This window comes from Apodemus sylvaticus, chromosome 9, assembly GCF_947179515.1.
Source record: "Apodemus sylvaticus chromosome 9, mApoSyl1.1, whole genome shotgun sequence".
Lineage (NCBI taxonomy): Eukaryota > Metazoa > Chordata > Mammalia > Rodentia > Muridae > Apodemus > Apodemus sylvaticus.
In genome coordinates this window covers 27,335,565-27,357,330 of record NC_067480.1, presented here as the reverse complement: position 1 = coordinate 27,357,330, position 21,766 = coordinate 27,335,565, and the positions used below count along the sequence as shown (strand labels likewise).

The window sequence follows — 21,766 nt, the reverse complement described above, 5'->3', positions numbered from 1 at the left end:
CAGATGCCCAGGAGATGTCCTCTGACCTCTCTGACCTCCACAAAAATACTGTGGCATATGTACACCCAGAGAGACACACAGGCATACACACATAACCCAACTAAGAATCATCAGAAATCAAGACATTTACTATGAAAACAAATCAAAACAACTAAGAGAAAAAACAGACTTCAGATCAAGATGCAAACTATTAAAAAAGAATATTAAAAAATAAAGAGATATTACCAGAGAGATGGCTCAGTGGTTAAGACTGTTGTTATTTTTGTTGGAGGTCTAGAGTTAAGTTTACAGAATCCATGTGAGGTGGTTCACAATTGCCAATTATCTTTAGCTCCAGGTGATCTAATGCTCTCTTCTGGCCACAGAGGGTGCCCGAAGTCATGTGTACACACACACACACACACACACACACACACACACACACACACGCACGCAAGCAACCTTTAAAAATGAGAAAGACATGCTGTAACCCAAATGCCAGATGTCTTGTAACGACAGGTTCTCTATTAGTTGATTCTTTGTGGTTCATGGCTGCTACAATTTAAGGGGTAATCAACTGAATATCTCTTTTAGTAAAAAAATGGCTTCTAACTTACACATTTATATTTTCTATGTTCCGTGTTTGATACAATAAATAGGATAGTAATAGCACATCCAGAGAACAATAAAGACCTCTAGAAAAAACAAGTTTTGGTACCAGAGTCAATAAATCTAATGTAAAGGCTGGAAGAAAATTGAAGAAAGATCTTAACAAAAATTAAAAAGAAAATAAAGGCTGGGAAATAGGTGAGTCAAGACACAAAGAGGGCCTGGTGAGATGGCTCAGTGGGCAGAGAGGCTTGCCACCAAGCATAATGGCCTGAGTTCAACCCCTGGGACACATGTAGAAGGAGAGAGCTGACCCCTGCAAGCTGCCTTCTGATTGCCACATCTGGCTATGGCACAAGTGCACGCCCTAACCTCACAGACATAATACATAAATAAATTGAGTTAAAAAGATATGACAGCCGGGCAGTGGTGGCACACGTCTTTAATCCCAGCACTTGGGAGGCAGAGGCAGGTGGATCTCTTGAGTTTTGGGCCAGCCTGGTCTACAGAGTGAATTCCAGGAAAGCCAGGGCCACAGAGAAACCCAGTCTTGAAAAACTGAAAAAAAAAAAAAAGATATGAGAATTATAGAAGAGTCTGAGAGGCCTAAGATCCAAAAGCAGGAAGTAAACAGAAGCCAGACCCTGTGGTAAAGATCTGTAATGCCAGTACTTGTAAGGGAAATCAGATGTTCAAGGTCATTTTGTCTACCTACTGAGTGTGAGGGCAGCTTGCGCTACATTGTGAGTTAGAGGCTAGTCTGAGTTTATTTTTCCCCAAAACAACACAATAATTCAATGAAAAAAGCTTTTTTTCTTTTAAAAATGGTTGAGAAAGAAAATTATTGCTATAAACAAACAAAAAGGTATAAAGGAATATTTTGAGAAGTGGCTGAGCAGTTGAGGAAGCTTGTATGTGCCTTTTTTTTGTTTGGCAACAAAGGCCATGCCACTCCCTCCTCTGAGAGGCTGGGGCTGTGCTGCCCCTCAGCAGTGAGGAGAGGTGGATCTCTCTTCTCCCCCGTACAGCTGAGGCAAGCACATGGCCCAGGCTTGGACACTGGAGACCGTAGTTCTGGGGTCCTGAACCTGGCATTGCACAGCATTTGAGGAAGAGCTTTCTGTGTGAGCTTGCACAGACATACCTACTTGCCTGTTCCTGCTGCGTGGCCTTTGGTGCAGGCCCTGGCCTCTACATTTCGGGTAGATCTTTGCCACCCTCTTCCACTGTTTGACTTGAGGTCAGCTGAGGCCCCTGCAGAGCACAGCTGCTGTACACTACATGGGTGACAAGATGACATTCACCCAGAGAAGGTCTACATTTTGCTGTTATGCAGAATATACACAAGATAAGCTTGGGCTGTCCGGCAGGCTAGGTTTTTGAGTAATTAGGCCAGAAGCCACAGTTATGCATGCCTTTTTCCTCTCGGTATGTGAGTCCTAACCAGCCCTCCGAAGTACCTGACCAGGCTTTGGGCCACCGAGTTCTTCTTTACCTATATCTATTGTTTTGGGGATAGAATCCAGCGCTTTCCACATGCTAAGCTAAACTCTTCAACTAAGTTAAACTCCTACCTTTTATTTTAAGTAACTGAATTTAAATGCAGCTTCCACATATAACCTTCTACTTAGGTCATAGCACTCGATTTTAAGAACTAAAACTCTGCCTACCTACCCTTGCATGTGCAAGGGAAAGCTTCCCCATCCTGGATGGGGACAGCTGACACTGCTGCCCTGTCAACTGACTCTGAGCTCAGACTTGGCCCCGATGCCTTAAGCTCCAGATTTGTAGAAGATTTGTCCTTGCTTGGCCTGCTCTGCAAAGGCCTCTCAAGACTTTATAGTATTGTCCTGTGTGCCCACTGCAGCAACGTGCACATCAGAGTGTCTATAAGTTAAAAGACAAGACCAAACACAGATGCACTTGTGTCTACGATCCCCAACTCGCAGGCAGCCAAGGCATTCTTAGCAAAGCTACAGCTAGGAAAAGCCTTACAGAGACAGGCTCAGCTCAAGCAGCGTCTGGATGAGAAATGCCCCTGGCCCTCGTCAGCAAGAAAACTCTGGGATGCAAAAGATTTATTTATATTACTTTAAAGCTATGTGTATCTCTCAACAACTAAGAAAAAAGAGGTCATGAGTGAAAGAGAGCGAGTTGGAAAGGGAGGGTTTGGAAGAACTGGAGGTGGTGGTGGGGAATGGTGTCATTATATTATAATGCCAAGAAATAAGATTATGTGTATGTGCGTGGGTATCCATAGAAGCCTAAGGTCTCTCTGCTGGGGCTAGAGATAAAGGCGGTTGTGAGCTGCCTGACGTGGCCTGTGCTCTTAACGTCTGAGCAATCCCCCCAATCCCTTGTGTTTTTTTTTTTTAATATATTTTTTTTAATTTTTAATTTTTTGGTTTTTCGAGACAGGGTTTCTGTGTAGCCCTGGCTGTCCTGGAATTCACTCTATAGACCAGGCTGGCCTCAAGCCCAGAAATCAGCCTGCCTCTGCCTCCCAAGTGCTGGGATTAAAGCATGCACCACCACAGCCTGGATAAACCCTTGTTTTTAATTAGGTGTATGTGTGTGGTTTTGTGTGGGTCTGTGCATACAAGAGCAGGTGCCCAGAGAGGTCAAAACACAGCATGACTGTCACAGAACAGGGCATACAGGTGGCTCACAACTGCCTGTAGCTCCACTGCCAGGGAATGTGGCACCTTTTTCTGGCCTCCACAGGCACTGCACACACACTGAACACATACATACATGAAGGCAAACACTCAAAGACATAAAAGAAAAGTGTCTTGGTTATCTCAACAACTTCAAGTTCTTTAATGTACCCTAATCTGAAAACTGCCAGTGTATAGATGAAGTGTTTCATTCCACAGTGATAGGGACTTGTCACATTTTATCTACTATAGACGACATGAGAGCAGACAAATATGAGTGTCCTATTTAAGGGTGGTGGGGTGGAAGTAACTAAGGCTCCTTCAGGTTCTGTAGCTTTAGGAGTGACAAGTGAGGCTGGGGCTCAGTGGTGGGCTGGCTTCTCATTGTCCTGGGGTCTCTGGGTTCATTCTAAGAATTGAGGGAGGAACTCGGTAGAGGGATAGACAGAGACAGACAGATAGACAGGGATGGAACTACCCAAAAAGCAACTGACTGACAGTTTTAGCATGGGGGAGGATGAAGCATGATAGATTGTGAGGCCCTGTCTCAAAAAACAAAACCGAAAACAAAACCAAAACATCTTTGCTTTAGCAGCTTTCTGTTAAGCAGGATTTCCAGAGGAAAAAGCGACCTGAGTCTTGAGGCTCAAAGGTCAAGTCAATTCCAATCTAGAGTGAGGATTAGGCCGGCAGGCTTTAACGGAGGGGGTGCTGGACACTATTTATAACACTGCGCTCTGGGTCAGCCAGGTCATCTCCCGTGTAAAGGCTCCTTGGTGCCTGTGAGGAGGATGAACAGAGGAAGTCTCTCTTGGAGGAGAGCCCTTCTTGGTATTAGGACTCCCCCATTAGGGACCAGACCAGGTAAAATGCCCTCACATGCAAAAGTACCAATAGCTTTAAAAGTAAGCTTCAGGGTTGGTGGAGGTGCTTGCCACGAAACTTGACGAGATCCATCCCTGGTACACAAATGGTGGAAAGAGAGAAGCCACTTCCATGAGTTGTCCTCTGACTGTCACATGTAAACTGTGGTAGTCATATGCTCCCTCCCCAATACACACACACACACACACACACACACACACACACACACACGCACACACCCAATAAGTAAAAACAACAATAAAAATTAGTTTCAAGATAAAATAATAGGCTTCAGAGAAAAGTTAAAGCTTGAAAAATATTAAACCTCCAGAAAGATAAAAAAGAAAGCAAATAACATGAAGAACAGGAGGCTCTTAGCTCAAAGGCTTTATCAATTGTGTGTGTGTGTGTGTGTGTGTGTGTGTGTTAGGGTACCTATGGGGGGCTGGACAGGTGGCTCAGTGGTTGGGTAAGAGAACGCCTGCTCTTGCTGAGGGCGGCCCCGGGCTCCAGAACTCAGATGGCAGCTCACAGACACTGTGGCTTCAGTGCAGGTGACCCAAAGCACTCTTTGGCCTCCACAGGCACCTGGGCATGTGCTGCACATACATACTTGCAGAAACAACACTCATGAATTGAGTAAGTAAGCAAACAAACAAACAAATAAAAGAATGTAGATGAGCTAAGAGAGGAGCCGGAGCCTGAAGTGGAACGTGGAAGGCAGTGGTGGAGAAGGGAGCCCAGCGCAAAGGGAGAACCTAGGACTGGGAGAAAGCAGTTAGCACGGTGCTTCTCAATCTGTGCGTCACAACCCTTTTGGGGCTGAATGACCCTTTCACTGGTGTCACATATCAGATATCGTGTATATCAGATATTTACATGATAATTCATAGCAGTAGCAAAATAACAGTTAAGAAAATAATTTATGGTTGGGGGTCGCAACACAGGAGGAACTGTATTAAACGGTTGCAGCTTTAGGGAGGTTGAGAACCACTGAGCTGGAGGAATGGGTACCAGGTCCATTTCTTTGAGAGATGTGAATGAAGGAAATAAGCTAAAAGGGGCGAAATGGCCACAGGCATTTTGCGATGAACACACTGGTTCTAGGAGTCTTAGTTTTAAATGAAAATGGTCACATCATTTTCTATATCATAAACAGATTGACTGAACATGCCAGGACCTCATATGCCAGTTGAAGAGGAAAGAATGAGAGAAACCAGGAAGAGGGAAGAGAACAGAGAGAGTGGGGAATCAGAGAAGGGAAGGAGAAAAGACACAAGAAACACACACACAGGGAACAAGAAAGACGCAACAGAAGGAGGGGGGTGTGGGAGGCTGGGTCTAGAAACACCGCCTACAGCTCAGAATGGAGACAGGGCAGGACAGAGGAGAACAAAAAGGAAGTCTGTAGACTGGCAGACAGTCACAGTTTCATGTAATTTACCTTATGCCACTTTAAAAAAAATTATTTATATATTATATGCAAGTACACTGTAGCTGTCTTCAGATACCAGAAGAGGGCATCAGATCTCTTTAAGGATGGTTGTGAGCCACCATGTGGGTGCTGGGATTTGAACTCACGACCTTTGGAAGAGCAGTCTGTGCTCTTACTCGCTGAGCCATCTCTCCAGCCCTTTCTGTTTTGTTTTTTAATCCTTGCTAGGCAGACAAATCTGGCCTCAAACTTAACGATGATCCTCCTACCCCTGTCTCCAGAGTGCTGGGGTTATAGGTATGAACCATAACACCCAGCTAGAATTTTAATAGTAAGCAATCTTGCTTAGATCTATTTGAAATCGCTGGAGAGACAGCTCAGCAGGGAACACTGGTAATTCTTCCAGATCTGCGGTTCAATTCTCAGCACCCACCTAGTTACCACAATTCTCTGTAACTTCAGTTCTAGGGAACTGAATGCCTTTTTCTGGCCTCTGTGGACATTGGGCATGCAAGCAGTACACAGACATACATGTGGGCAAAAGACCTTATACACTCAGAATTTTTTTTAAAAAGAGAAAATGTTTATATAAAAAGTCTCAAGCCTTTATTTGGGCCAGGAAGGCACAGATGGAGACCACAGGGCATGCTACTATACAGTCATAAGGAAGATCCGAGAGAGAAGTAGAACACCTGCCGCACAGAAGGTGAGTACGGTCATTTAATCAGCCTGGTCTCAGGTTGTAAGTAACAAACAACAGAAACTAGGACCTTGAAGGTTGGGCCAGGATTACATGGAATGCTTAAAAAAGCATCAGTACATTATATACCACGATGCAAGTGTGGGATATAAGTATTTAGGATTAAAAACTCCCCAAAGAGTTTTGAGTGGGAATGGTATGCCATTCCTTCAATCCCAGCAGAAGCAGAAGGATCTCTGTGAGTTAAGCCAGCCTGGTCTACGTAGCAGGTTCCAGGACAGCCAGAGTTACACAAGAGAGATTGTATTAAATATGCCTGTGATGTCAGCTCCAGGCAATCCAACAGGCAACAACACACACATACGCATGACTGAAAATGACAGTAATAAAAAAACAATATTCAACCAACCAACCAACCAACCAAGTCCCTCCGACAAGGAGATAACATCAATTATTTTCAAATTTTCTACCATCACACATTGCCTTATTCTGTCTTCCTGACTTTTTTGTTGGGGGGCAAGAGAGTAGAAAATGAAAGGCTCTTGCTATGTAGTCCTGACTAGCCCAGAATGAGCTAGGTAGGCCAGGAGTGTATGACAACTGCCTCATGAGTGCTGAGATATAAGCAGGTACCAACATACCTGCTTTCTCTCCAGCTTTTAATAAGAGAAAAGCAACGGAAAGGTGACTTGAGTGCTTGGCTTCTGTCCCCTGCGATGCCCAGAGAACATACTAAGGTCCTTTATGCTGCTTATGTATTAATTTCCATCCTGTCTCTCATTCTCATCTACAGAAGAATACAGATAAGAACTACTTCTTGGAGCTGAAGAGGTGGGCCGGCATTTAAGAGCATGGAGAGGACTAGAATTCAGTACCTAGCACCGAATTGGGTGGCTGACAACTGCCTGTGATTATAGCTCCAGGGGATCCAACAGGCACAGGCTCACACAAATACACAGTACTGGAAATAATGATAAAAATGAAAACTCTCTTTTTGGGTGTGAGGAAGGAGGGTGATGACTGTTGGGAACCAGAGAGCTTGGCTCAACGCCCCCAGCTGAGCTGTTTGCACAGGTTTCTTGAGAGCAAAACATCCTGTGGCTTAGGCTTAGCTTGATTCCTGCCTTCCTTCCCGGTGTGGTACGGACTTCCCAGGTGCCTGACCTATGACTATAATTGTTTTTTCCTGTTCCCTTCCCTGGCCTCTAGTATATATATTGCTGGTCTCTCAGTAAAGCTTTGGCATTCTCCTTGCAGAATGACCCGTGTCTGTGTTTTTGGTTAATCCCCCAGGCCTACGCCTGATACTCAGTACCGTGGCAGCGCAGGCGCTGTCAGATGATAACACTATGCAGCCTTTACCTTCTAAGTGCCTAGCGCTCTCTCTCTCTCTCTCTCTCTCTCTCTCTCTCTCTCTCTCTCTCTCACACACACACACACACACACACACACACACGCACACGCACACGCACACGCACAGGCCCTGGGTATTTTACATTTGATGGTTCCTGTAGTTTTAGTATTTCAAACAAAACAGCTTTAATTCCTTGTAATTTGTAGATTGTTTTCACCTTGAATTTTGCACTAAAAGCTTTTTTGGGGGGAGAGGCTGGGAGGGTGATCACAAAGACATAATGACTGCGGAGCTGGGGGTCACTTAGTGGTAGCGGCTTACCTACAGAGCACATGCCTTCCTACCAACTTATCTATGCACTTTATCCCGACCAAACCCCAAACCATCTACAATGATTATTTTCTGCTGCTGACATTTGTCCTTAAACTAGTCGGGACATCCTCTTCTTGCTGGACATGCCAACTTATGCCTTTAATCCCACACTTGGAAGGCAGAGGCAGACAGGAGGAGGATGTGAGTTTGAAGCCAGCCTTACTTGTGTAAAAAGAGACTATCTTCTATTGTATTTCTAAATTCCTAATTCTTCCAAACTCTAGTCCATTGTTTCTCAAAAAGCTGCTCTGACCTAGCTAAAAACCTTGCTTTCCAATGGGTGGTGGTGGCGCACACCTTTAATCCCAACTCCAACACTTGGGAGGCAGAAGCAGATGGATCACTGGCTGTTTTGGGGACTTGGGTTAGATACCCAATACTCACACAGCTGCTCACAAGCACCGGTAACCCCAATCCTAGGGGATCTTCTGGTCTCCATGGGTACTAGGTAAACACATGGTGTATAGACATATGTGCAGGCCAAATACTCATACACATAAAATAATAAAAGCTACCATTTTTCTAAGGAAAGAAAATAAGCAAAACTCTGGCGATCTGAGTTGAATCACTGGAACCAACATGGAGGGAGGAAAGAACTGACTCCTTCGAGTTGTCCTCTGACCTTCCCACACATACTATGGCATGCAAACTGCCCCACCCCAATAAATATAAAAACAAAAAAAAGCAACTCTGTGCAATGAGTACATATAAGTACAACTTGCTGCCTTCGTATTCTAAGGTACTATACTAGAGATGGAGTCCAAACCAGGAGCATGGGGTTAGTATTTCTCCTTAAATATCTGATTTAAAATAACAAATATTTTGCTTCTGTCTTGTGTATGAGTGTTTTGCCTGTGTGTATGTAAGCGTGCCAAGAGAAGCGTGTGGGGTGCCCGACAGAGCAGAAGAGGGTGTCGAAGCCCTTGGGACTGCAGTTATTTACAGACAGCCCTGAACCTCCATGTGGGTTCTGGGAACAGAACCTGGGTCCTCTGGAAGAGCAGCAAGTGCTCTTAACCTGAGACAGCCCTACAGCCCATCTTTATTTCTTATACTAGTCTGTGGTCCCATCAAATTCAGGGATAAAACTTTGACTCCTAATATGATCGTGCTAGGTGATTAGGTCACGAGAGTGGTACACCCACAAGTGGGTTTTGGTCCTTATAAAGGGACCCCAGAGAACTTTCCCTGTCCTTCCACCATGTGAAGACCCAAACTGAGGAGAGTGCAATCTAGAAGAAATCAACTATTTTGGTACTGTCTCAGAGCTCTGGCTTCCAGAACAGCAGACGCTTCATTGTATAGAAGACATCCTATCTGTGGTCATTATAGTAGCCTGAATTTACGAAAGATTCCCAGTGTACCTTAACTGCTTTTTTTTTTCTTCTTCATTTTTGTGTGTGGGTTTGCATGATAGATATGTAACGGGTATTAGTTTTGTCCTATTACATTGGCTTTGGGGAACTCAAAGTTGTTCTCTAATATGCATGTACACACACACACACCTCTAACAGCTCTCTCATTATATTTGTTTATCCTGTGCATTTATGTGTGAGTGCTATGCTGCATGTGAGGAAGCCAGAGGACAACCGATGGGAGGAGTTTTAGTTTTCCCCTTCTGACATGGGAACCCTAGGAAATGGACTGAACTCAAGTCATCAGGGTTGGCAGCAGGTGCCTTCACTCACTGAGCCACCTTACCTGCCCTAACCCTCCTATGGAACTGTAATTATGGGTGGTTAGGAGTTGCCAAACCTGGCCCTTCTGCAAAAGTAGCAAATATCCTTAACTGATGAGCCAGCTTTCCAGAACCATGTTTAAAACAAATATACATCTAAACCATGTTAAAATATATATACACATATAATATATATATATATACACACACACATACATACATACAATATATATATTTTTTCTGTGTGTGCGAGCACCACATGCCAGAAGAGGCCAGAAGATAGCTGAGGATCCCCTGGAGGCAAAGCTATAGGTGTCTGTCAGTTGCCTGACATGAGTGTTAGGAACTGAACTCAAATTCTATGCAAGATCAGTATGTGCCTTAACTGCTGAGCTATCTCTTCAGCTCCTAGGTCATAACTTCTAAAATTTATGCCCTATTTAAAACATTTAAATTATATTTATTTGATTTGTGTATCTGTGTAGGTACTCATGTGGAGTCCAATGAGTTGTGGAAATTGGTTCTCCTTGTTCTACAATGTGGTTTCTGGGGATTGAATTCTGGTCAGGCTTGATAGCAAGTGCCTTTACCCACTGAGCCATCCTGGTGGCCCAATTATGCCCTAGTAAGAAGTATTATACTGAGCCAGGTGTGGTGGTACTTGCCTCTAATCCCAGTATTTGGGAGGCTGAGGCAGGATTGTTTGTTTAGAGACAGCCTGGGCTACATATCAAATCCAAGGTTGGTCTGTTTTCTATATATTATGTTTCAGAAAACAGGGCTGGTGATGCAGCTCACTTATCAGTGTACTTGCCTCTGTGTGGCTAGTTTTATGTCAATTTCAACAAGCTAGAGACATCTGAGAGGAAGAACCTCAACTGAGAAGATGCCTCCATGAGATAGGGCTGTAGTTTATTTTCTTAATTAGTGATTAATTAGGCAGGACCCAGCCCATTGTGGGTGGGACAACCCTGGGCAGTGGTCCTGGGTTCTATAAGAAAGGCTGAAGCCTTAAGAGTAAGCTAGTAAGCAGCACCCTTCGTGGCCTCTGTATCAGTTCCTGCCTCCAGGTCCCTGCCCTGCTCTGTCTTCTTTCAGGGAGAACTGTGTGATGTGGAAGTGTAAGCTAAATAAATCCTTCCTTCCCAAGCTGCTTTTGGTTACTCGTCACAGCAATAGTAATCTGAAACCAGAAACTGGTGCCAAGATCATGAGCTGTTGTTGGGACAGACCTGGCCGTGTTGTTTTTGGGAGGATTGTGGAAGACTTTGGAAAATTGGGCTAGAACAGCCACTGAGTATTGAAGAGCACAGTTCTGTAGGAGCTTGGAAGAAAGTATTGAGGGAAATGAAAACAAGGGGTTGGCTTGTGGCAGTTTGGGAGTCTCCTGGAGACTCTTAACAGGCCATTTGCTAGATTCTGGCTAATGGGAACTGAAGAGCCAGTTGTGATCAACAGGAGACCAGCTCCACTGATATGAAGCCTTTGCTTTACTGGGACAACTGATGCTGGTCAGCTGGTGCTGAGAAATTAGCCGTGATTAAGGCCAGCATCATCAGGTGAAATCTGGGGATTGTTGCCTCAGGGTCAACACACATAAGCTGTGATGTTGAACCTTGTACTGGTAGCTGAACTTAGTCATGTGTAAGAGTAGTCCTGCTTTGGAAGGTCTGAAGGGGTCATGAAGAGCCCCTGAAGCTTGGCACTCTGAGAGACCACTGGAGAAGGTACAGCCTTAGAAGCAGTTGGAACCCCAGGACTGAAGGGGTCATGCAGAGAACATGGCGGTGAAGAGAGCCCAGGAGAGGCTACTGGTGAGAGTGCAGCCCAGATGCAGCTGAAGACCCCAGTACTTTGGAGATGCCAGCATCACAGGAGAACTATCAAGAACAGCTGCAGTGGAGTGGAGCCAGCCAGAGCTTAGAAGACAAGCTGTGTGTGCTGCAGAGAGTGGAGCCAGAGGAGTGACCCAGGCCCTGTGGAGGAGCCCAAAAGATAGTGAATCACATACACTGCAATTATTTACACTGCTGGAATTGGTTTTGCTTTGTTCAGATTGTGCCCTGGTTCTCTCTTGGAATAAGAAACTATTGAAATATTTTTGGTTTAACATGAACCCACAGTTGAAAGATTTTGAACTCTTAGAGACTTTGTATTTTTAGAGAGATTTTTGAATATTTTTTTAAAAAAACAAACCTAGACTTTAAGTGTTTGAATTTTTTTCCTTTTCTTTCTTTTCTTTTTCTTCCGAGACGGTTTCTTTGTATAGTCTTGGCTATCCTGGAACTCACTCTGTAGACCATGCTGGCCTTGAACTCAGAAATCTGCTTTCTTCTGCCTCCCAAGTGCTGGGATCAAAGGCGTGTGCCACCACTGCTCATGCTTAAATTTTTAAAAGGTTGGAATGGCTTATATTGTGGTAATGGAAACATTAATATGAGATCTTGGAGACAAAGGAAAGGTTATGTCTTAATAACCTTGTGTGTCAAGCTGACAAGGGGTCAACTGTGCTAGTTTTTAATTTGACCCAAGCTAAAGACACCTGGGAGGAGGAACCTCAGTTCAGAAATGCCTCCAAAAGATGGGAAATGCCCTACAGTTTCCCTAAACTGTAGGGCATTTTCCTCCTCCTCCTAATGTGCATGAATGTTTTGTCTACGTGTATGTATGTGTACCATACGTGTGCCTGGTACCACAGAGATCCAAAGAGGGTCTCAGATCCCCTGGATCAGAGGGTTGTGAACTACCATGTGGGTCCTTGGAATTGAATCCTAGCCCTCTGTGAGAGCAACAAGTGCTCTCAACATTTTAAGCTCTGAGCCAACTCTACAGCTCCTGTAGGACATTTTCTTAATTACCGCCCCTGGGCAGGTGGGCTTAGGTTCTATAAAAAGTAGGCTGGGCATGCTGTGAGGAGCAAGCCAATAAGCAGTGCCTCTCCGTGGCCTCTGCATCAGGTCCTGACTCACTTCGTGAGATCCTGCTCTGCATTCTTCAATGATAGACTGTGATGCGGAAGTGTAGGTTAAACAAATCCTTTCCTCTGCAAGCTGCTTTGGTCCTGGTGCTTTATCAAGAGTCACCAAAAGCCAGGTGTGGTGGCGCACGCCTGTAATCCCAGCACTTGGGAGGCAGAAGCAGACGGATTTTCGGAAAAAAACAAACAAACAAACAAAAAACCCCAAACAAACAACAACAAAAAAAGAGTCACCCTGAGAGACCCAGACAGGTCCTGGAGCTGGTCGTTGGCAGTTTAGAAACAGGCAGCATAGATACTGAAGTCCTCAGCACAAACAATCTTTACGAACACCTTTGCCTTCCACACTTTTCTTCTTCTTCTTCTTCTTTTTTTTTTTTTTTTTTTTTTTTTTTTTTTTTTTTTTTTTTTTTTTATAAAAGATAGGGCTTCTCTGTATAGCCCTGGATGTCCTGGAACTCACTCTGTAGACCAGGCTGGCCTCAAACTCAGAAATCCGCCTGCCTCTGCCTCCCAAGTGCTGAGATTACAGGTGTGCGCCACCCCAGCCCGGCTCTTTTTTTTTTTTTTTTTTTTTTTTTTAAAGACAGGGTTTCTCTGTGTATCCCTGGATGTTCAGGAACTCTTTGTAAACCAGGCTGGCCTTGGACTCAGATCAGCCTGCCTCTGCCTCCCAAGTGCTGATGAGGTTAAAAGGGTGTGCCTCCACCACTACCTGGCCCTTTCACTCCACACTTAAAGCCCCTTCCCATCTGATTTCTTCATTGAGTTGCATTTTATCCTTTTTAAGCAGTATAATCTAAATTGCATCACTGCTTACAGAGCTTCCTTTATGTTAAGCACACTCTTTAAGTATCTCCTCTAGTGGCAAGATAAAACAATCTAGGGGCTGGAGAGATGGCTCAGTGGGTAAGAGCACTGACTGCTCTTCCAAAGGTCATGAGTTCAAATCCCATCACCCACATGGTGGCTCACAACCATCCATAGAGAGATCTGATGCCCTCTTCTGGTGTCTGAAGACAGCTATAGTGTACTTACATATAATAAATAAATCTTTAAAAAAAAAAGATAAAACAATCTATATCTAAAACCACTTTCAGTGTAACACTGTGTGACCAGGAGAATTTGCACTTCTATGGTAACTTAATGATAGCTGGCAAAGGTGGCCTCTGTCAATTTGTCTCCACTATTTTCCCCTGCCTTAAGTCAGAGTCACAAGGGAGGCCTATGGAGCCGGTTGCTTTTGATTGGTAACAACAGCAGAGGCTGTGGATTCCCTCCCCTGCTCTTCCCCTGGAAACAGAGCAAGCCAAATAGCAGAGCAACACAAGTAATCTGACATGCCCTGAACCCTGTGGTCGATACTTGGCAAACCTAGAAGGATCACTCAGATAAAGGGGAGGACATTCTGTAGATCTGGCTTGGCAAGGAGGTCTACCAAGTTCCTCTCACACTTTACTCTCCGTCTGGCTCCCTCCTAACTCGTTCACTTACAAGATCTGCCTGAAGCCAAGCCTGGCTCTTCTGCTCTGTAAGCACTCTGCTAACTCTGCCACTAGGCTGCTTCCCAGCCTTAAAACAGCAGTCAGCTCCTCTGTGACTCTGCTGACTGCCTGGTTCTGATAATACTCCATGGTGACAGACATGACCAATATGGATTTCTTGAAGCAAATGGGTCAATACACTATTATTTTTGCAGCTTCCTTTAAATCCAACATAATTTAAAAATGAAGTTTAAAGATGAAATGGCAGAGAAAGTTGCTGGATGTTGTAGTACATAACCAATAATCTCAGCTGAGGAGACTACAGGCCGAAGGATTACATGTTCTAAGAAAAACTGAGTTACCCAAAGAGACTGTGTCTCAAAACAAAAGCTGGCAGGAGGGCGGGCTCAGGGGGTAATGAATGGTTCTATGAAAGTCTGGCGACCTAAATTTGGTCCCTAGAAATCACAGAAATGTAGGAGGAGAGATCCAACTCTATTACAAATTGGTCCTCAGACCTCTACAAGTATGTCCTGTTAGTGCACACATGCATGTACACATGCACACACACACAAATGTAATTTTAAAAATTATGCCAGGTATGTTGGCAAATGCCTTTATTTCTAATGCTCAGGAGGCACAGTTGGGTTTTTGAGTTTTGAGGCCAGCCTGGTTTACACAGCAAGTTCCAGGACAGTCCAGATGACATAGTGAGACTCTGCCTCAAAAAAAAAAAAAAAAAAAAAAAAAAAAAAAAACCCTAACCAAATGACAAGAATTTTCTAACTGGAGAAGAGGGCTGAGAGGTTAGGAGCACTGCTGTTCTCCTAAATGACCTAGGTTTGGCTCCCAGGACTTATATATGGCGACCCATAACCACCTATAACGCCAATTTCGAGGGATTGATACCGTCTTCTGGCCTTCCTGGGTACCAGGCACACATGTGGTGTGTAGTCATACACACACAAGCAAAAGACCCATACACATGAAAAAAAGAACAACTAAATCTTCCCAAGAAACATGCATTTGTGTAATACCTGAGTACATAGCTTTAATTTTGAAAATACTCCAGGAACTAAAATCAAAAAACCTGTAGATTGAAACCATAAAGTCAAGTCAAATAAAAATTGAGAAAAATATTTATACTATTACAGCCAAGGGGTCAGTATATTACTGTAAGAATTCTTACACATGAAGGAGCACACAGACTCCAATGATTACCAGGCAAAGCATGGAGGAAATGCAATTTCACCTGCTATAGTGAGGGTGGGCAGATGCAGCCGCACAGTGAGCTGGCGAGGCAGGGTTCAACTTAATGAAGCCTTTCTGATGGGCAGTAACTGTGGGGAGAGCTATCAGAAACGACTGTGGCCTGGAGAAGCTGGCATGTGAGAGTACAGGACGCTTATGGCTGGAGTAGATATCATTGATAAACTGTTCTCAAGGTGTCTAGCCTGCTGAATGAGAGTAAGGTTATTTTGGTGCAGAATTTGATCTTTAAATACTTTTTATTTGGCTGTTGCACAACTTCCCTGTGACCTTCCTTCCTGGACAGTATACCAGGTCCTGATATTTCCCCCACTGAAATGGTGGTTACATTTCCATGTCACCACTGGGTTTTGGCAAGAATATCACTGCTTTTGTTCCTTCATCTTTTCCCTCTCCATGTCAACCCAGTGCCACCAGAGTCATCTTTTTTTAACTCTCTCTTACCTAATGCTAGTTCCCTGTTCAGAACCTCTCAGTGTGCCCCTTGCCCCTTTCTCTAGATCAAGTCTAGTAGACTCCAGAGGTCAATACCCTTGACAAGGTTGTTTCTACCTCAACTTGAAAACCATCTGCTCTAGCTAAGGAAGGTTAACAATTAACCAGTATTTTTCTCTTTCTCCATGTGAGTTTCCTAATCCTTTTTATCCTTTCCTAGTGGGCATTTCTCATCCTTCCTGTCTCTCTATTAATTTGTATTCCAGTGTTCCATTGTGTTCAGCTCCGCTGCGCCTCTTTCATCAGATAGAACAAAATGTGAGGTCTTCAGCTAGGGGGACAATCATGGCTCTGTCATTTAATAGTTTTGTGATTTAACTTCATTTAACAATTAAAATTATGCCAGGCGGTGGTGGTGCATGCCTGTAATCCCAATATTCTGGGAGGCAGAGGCAGGTGGATTTCTGAGTTCGAGGCCATCCTGGTCTACAGAGTGAGTTCCAGGACAGCCAGGGCTATATAGAGAAACCCTGTCTCAAAAAAGCCAAATCCAACAAACACAAAACAAAACAAAAACAATTAAAATTATTACTGTGTGAGTTCATTGTATGTATCCGGGGAGTGCATGGGGAGACAAGAGGACAACTTTACAGCTTCCCCTCTTTCCACTGCTGTGAGGGTTACAGGGATTGATTGAACTTGGGTTGCCAGGTTTTTTGCCAACTGCTTTTTTACCCACTGAGTAACTCACCAACTCCAGGACTTGTTAAAACAAAATTTGTAAAAAAATATCTTACATGTATGACTTTTGCCAGTAGGAGTCTGCACCACACGTGTCTGAGAAAATTCATCAGATCTCTTGGAACTGGAGTTAGTGATGGCTGTGAGCCACTTTGTGGGTGCTGAGAACCAAACCCAGGTCTTCTGCAAGAGCAACAAATTCCCTTACCTTCTTGGTGCTGTTTGCCTAAACTCTAAAATGCAATACAAGACTTTTGCAAAAGTTAAACAAAGTTCAATACAGGGATGCATGCAGCCCAGAAGCAGAGCACGCACTCAGTGTGTGATGGGCCTCGGGTTTCAGCCCCAGGACTGCATTGCACCAAACAAAATTAGTAGGAGAACCCAGGATACAGAAAAACTCACTCACATTGTACTAACACAAAGCCTTTCTTACTGGCTTGTACAGTTATTTTCTCTATATTTAACAGATGCTGTCCCAAATGTTGCATCAGTGAATGACAAAAACAAAACTCTGTTGGGTCTTCTTATTACGGTTACCTTAAATTCTGGGTGAGAAAACTAAGTTTTGAGATATTAACACTTTACCTACTATTAAAAATCTCATAACTAGTGGAACAAAGATGAAGGTGATACTTTGGGTTGATTTATTTTTTAGATAGAAAGTGTCCTTTCTATGAATTAGCGTCAGACGATCCTAATGGGCCAGTTCTTTTGTTCTTCCCTTCCAAGGTTTCCCCAGGGAGAGCCAAGCACCGTCACCAGCTCTGGCTCTAACATCACTCCCTAGACACCAGAACTGAGGTTTTCCTCCAGGGAGTGCCACTAGCCTCTCTGCCTTTCAGAAAGCATCCTGGAAACCTGTGTCATAAGAAAGATCAGGGTTAAGAATGAAACCCAAGTTTCTATCAGTCAAAAGTTCTCTTTATCCTTTCAGTTTTCTGAGGCACAAGGGACAAACTATTGTTAGAGCCACAGCTTTCCCCAAAGTTACATTTAAAGGAACAAACCTCAAGAATTGGGCAGACAAACATTAAAGGGCACAGGCTAGACAGGCTTTACTCTGTATGTTCTTGATCTGAGCAGGGTGCAGACAATGTAATTACATGCATCTAAACATGTTCTTGAAATTAACATGAAATTAAACTGTTCTTGATAATATATCTATGCTCATAAATTGATTTCTAGTCAGAAATCAACATCTAGGAATATATGTGTGTATATATTTATATATACACATATAATATATATAATATATATATAACATATATATGTATTAGCATGCAGGCCTATCTGTCTGTCTGTCTATCCATCCAGCTATGTATGGCAGGGTCTTACTATGTAACTCTGGCTGGGCTGGCTTGGAGCTCACTTTGTGTCAACAGCAGGGTGGCCTTGACTTTTCGGAATTCTGCCTGCATCTGCCTCCTCAGTGTTGAGATAAAAGACACACACTATCACACCCAGTTTAGGCATCTATAATTTCCAAACTTTGGAATAAGTTTGGTAAAACATGGTCTCTTAGCTAAACCTCTTAAAATGTTTGGTTGAAATCTGAAGAACCCTTCTAAAACAGTCAACCAAAAGAAAGGCCTGTGCCTCCAACCCCCGCAAGACCTGTTTAGAAAAGAGAAAAGACAAACTATAAGCAGGGCTGTGAGCTGCATACCTTTAATCTTGGCTCCGGAGAGGCAGAGGCAGGCAGATCTCTGAGTTCGAGGCCAGCCTGATCTACAGATGGAATTCCAGGGCAGTCATGGATACAAAAAAACCCTTGTCTCAATCAATCAATCAATCAATCAATCAATCGATCAATCAATCGAAGTAAAAATTGAATCTCAAAGTTTTGATAGAATTTTGCAAGTTCACAATAATTTTCTTCCATTTTCCTCTTGAACTCCAGAGTACTTATCTATTTTACAGTTTAAACCCTTATTGATATAAAACCATGATTGGTATTTTAAAAGGGTAACATTAATTCAGATTTGAAATCGACCAAGCCATGCTGTACTATAACAAGGTTAATTGGGCATTTCATTCATCTAGCATTTACTAAAGGGTCATGAATGTTGGGTTCTCAGAGTCTCCTCCAGGCAGAGAAACTACCAGGTAGGAGAATAATTTCACTGTGCTGTGAGAAGCCTGATCTGTAAGAGATGCTTGTACAAAGTGTCATGGTTGGCTCGCCCTTGAGGAGGCCTCATGAGATAAGATATCTATCAGTGTCTAACACATGCAGAGTGTCTGCTCACTAACCTGTATCTCCTTTCAGTCCTCTGCCATACCCAGGTGTCTCCTTTCTTCCTCATTTGCATACCTGGACAAGATGGTGAAGCTGATAGGGCTACAGTTTCAGGTAAAGACAAACTTGGACCAGAACCACTCAAGGAAGCTCATATCTTGTCCATATTTTATACTATTGGGACAGCTCCAGAAATCTTTCTGCATTGAGATATAAGATCTTTCCTTTAAAAAAAAAAGGGGGGGGGGGTCAAAGAGGAAGAGGGCAGAAGCAGCCAGGCATATGGTGGCTCAGCTTGAGCCCAGCACTCCAGAGGCTGAGGCAAGAGGGCTGTTGTGAATTTAAGGCTGGCATGGATAATGAATTCTGGTCAGTCTGAGCTACACAGTGAGACCATGTTCAAACCCACTTTCACACCTTTCCCCAACCTCCTGAACAAGCTAGTTGCCAGCTGTGGTGATCCATGCCCTCAGGAGGCTAGGGCAGGAGAGAGGGCCGGTGAGACTGCACAGTGGGTAAGTGCATGAGTCTAATGGCCTGAGTTTGATCCCAAGAACCCATGTGGAAAGGTGGAGGGAAGTCACAGGTATGCTGTGGCACACCCTCACAGTGCACATAATGTGCCCTTGAGTACACACAATGATTTTTTTTCTGGAACTGTACATTTCTGAGAAGCTTGTCTGTAGTTTTGGAGGGTTGAACCTGGGCCTTATATACACTGTACGGGTGAGCTACATTCCCACCTGAGAATGACTGTTTCCTTTTCTTCTTCTTCCTCCTCCTCCTTTTGGCTTTTCAAGGCAGGGCTTCTCTGTGTAGTCTGTACGTCCTAGAACTCAACTCAACCAGTGCCAGAGCTCTCTGCATGCTAGGCAAGCACTCTATCACTGAGCTGCTCTCCTGTGGCTCTGATGGCCTTGGGTCACCATGCAGCTCAGCCAACCACAAACTGTCAAGGTTTTCAAGATGTTCCACTTGGAATTTTCTAGCTTTCTATGTAAGAATCAGAATTGTGAAATAGTTGTGGTCTTGAACACGATTCCAACTAACCTAAGGATGTAAAAGGGAACATAAAAAACATAATTCCCTTCAGTGGCACATTGGACAGGGCCATTAACAATTCCTGGGCTGCAGTACTTGCCTAGGGTGTGTCAAGCCCTACATTCAACCCTTAGTGCTGCAAACTGCAACAAAACAAAATCCTCCAACTCGAACCTTTGCTGTACGTGGCAGAGCATACCTACAACCCCTGCAGGTGACATACGAAATTGGGAGTACAAGGACACCCTTGGTTACATAGCAAATCTGAAGCCTGCCTGGGTCACATGACACTTGTTTTAACTATTTGACGAATACCAATAGTTCAACCTTGGCTGCCTGTTATGATCAGAGCTTTCAAACTCCCACTCGAGCCAATCATATTACAATCTATGGAGGTGGGACTCAGGCATCATTGGTTTTCAAGATTCACTGTGTAGGCGCTGGAGAGATGCTCAGTGATTAAGAGCACTTACTGCTCTCAAAGAGGACCTTGGTTAATGCCTCTTCTGACCTCAACAGGCTCTTGCACTTATATGGGCTATATAAAATATACATATACATATATATTCTAGCACATATACATACAATAAACATAAATTTAGCTGGGTGGTGGTGGTACAGCCAGGTCTACAGAGTGAGTTCTGAGAGAGCCAGTGCTACACAGAGAAACCCTGTCTTGGAAAACAACAACAAAAAACAAACTAAATGTGTGTGTGTGTATATGTATGTACATATATGTGTATGTGTGTGTGTGTGTGTGTATGTATGTATGTATGTATGTATATATGTATGTATATAAAAGATTCCCCATATGATTCTACTGAAAGCCAGGCTGGAAACTACTAGTTGGCAGGAGTTTTTCATTCCCTGAGAAAAGGCAGTTTTCAGTAGGGCTAAAATCCCCTGGTTACTGGGGATTGACCTCAGGGTCTCCAGGATGCTAGACAGGTATTCTACCATTGAGCTAGCACCCTTATCCATTTTCTAGTCTATTAAGCCAGGGATCTCCCTAAGTTTTCAAAGCAGTTTTAAGTGTGCTATCATGCTCAGTTAGGCCTGGCTTCCTTAAACTCTCATGCTCAGACAAACCACAAATTTCAGTGGGTCTGAGCTACGACTGTCATTCTGTATTTCTAACCAGTTCCCAAGTGAGGCCAAAGCTAATACCCAGGAGCCAAATTCTGAGTAACCCTGTGATTTTGGAAGGAAAATGATCTTAAAGAACAGAGAGAATAGTATTCTGGTGATTGAAGTCAGTATACTACAGTGCTAGGTAGATAGGGAGGCCATGACAGATGATCGAGTGGGACTGTGAATAAAACACTTGTCTAGGAAGGGAGGCTTCAGGATCAGAAGAGTTTAGAATGGTATATTTTTCAGAGGGAGAGTGGAGACAAACTACTGTGGTTTTTGCAGTTGTGTGTACAAAGGAGGGCAAGCTGGCCCAGGGAAGAGAGATGGGCAGTGAGGAAAATGATCACATGTCTAAGAACATAGAAAAAGCAAGCCCTTGGCTACAGAGCTGGCAAGGCATAGAGAAATACTAGCAGGAGGCCTGCAGGACTCTCTTCCCTGTCAGAAATGCATCAGGGAACCAGTCGAGTTACTAAACTGAAGATAGGCTAGACTACCAGCCATCACTCCCTCCTGAGGACATGAGAGACTCAGGGGTATAAGTCTCCCCTGGTAGTGCTAGGGAACTAACAACAAACTTGCCCAGATACCTCTCTTTTGCGTGCAGAGAGAACACCCAGAAGCTTAAACGTGGGGTCCCTTGGCAGCTTCCAGGCACCACCCTCCTGTGACTTTCTAACCTTTTAGATGTACTGCACTAGACTGTAACAAACTAAGAGAGAAAAAACTCTGCCCACTCCCTGGGCTTTTCCACGGAAATTAGAAATGCTTAACATATACTCATAGAACATCAAA

At 43.8% G+C, this 21,766-nt stretch overlaps 1 protein-coding gene across 1 annotated transcript in view; it reads right to left on the bottom strand.

Moving 5' to 3' along the window:
- The window catches only part of Pde6d (phosphodiesterase 6D), a 45,808-nt gene that overhangs the window by 6,392 nt on the left and 17,650 nt on the right, over nt 1–21,766 (bottom strand). The gene's annotated exons all lie outside the window — the stretch shown is intronic.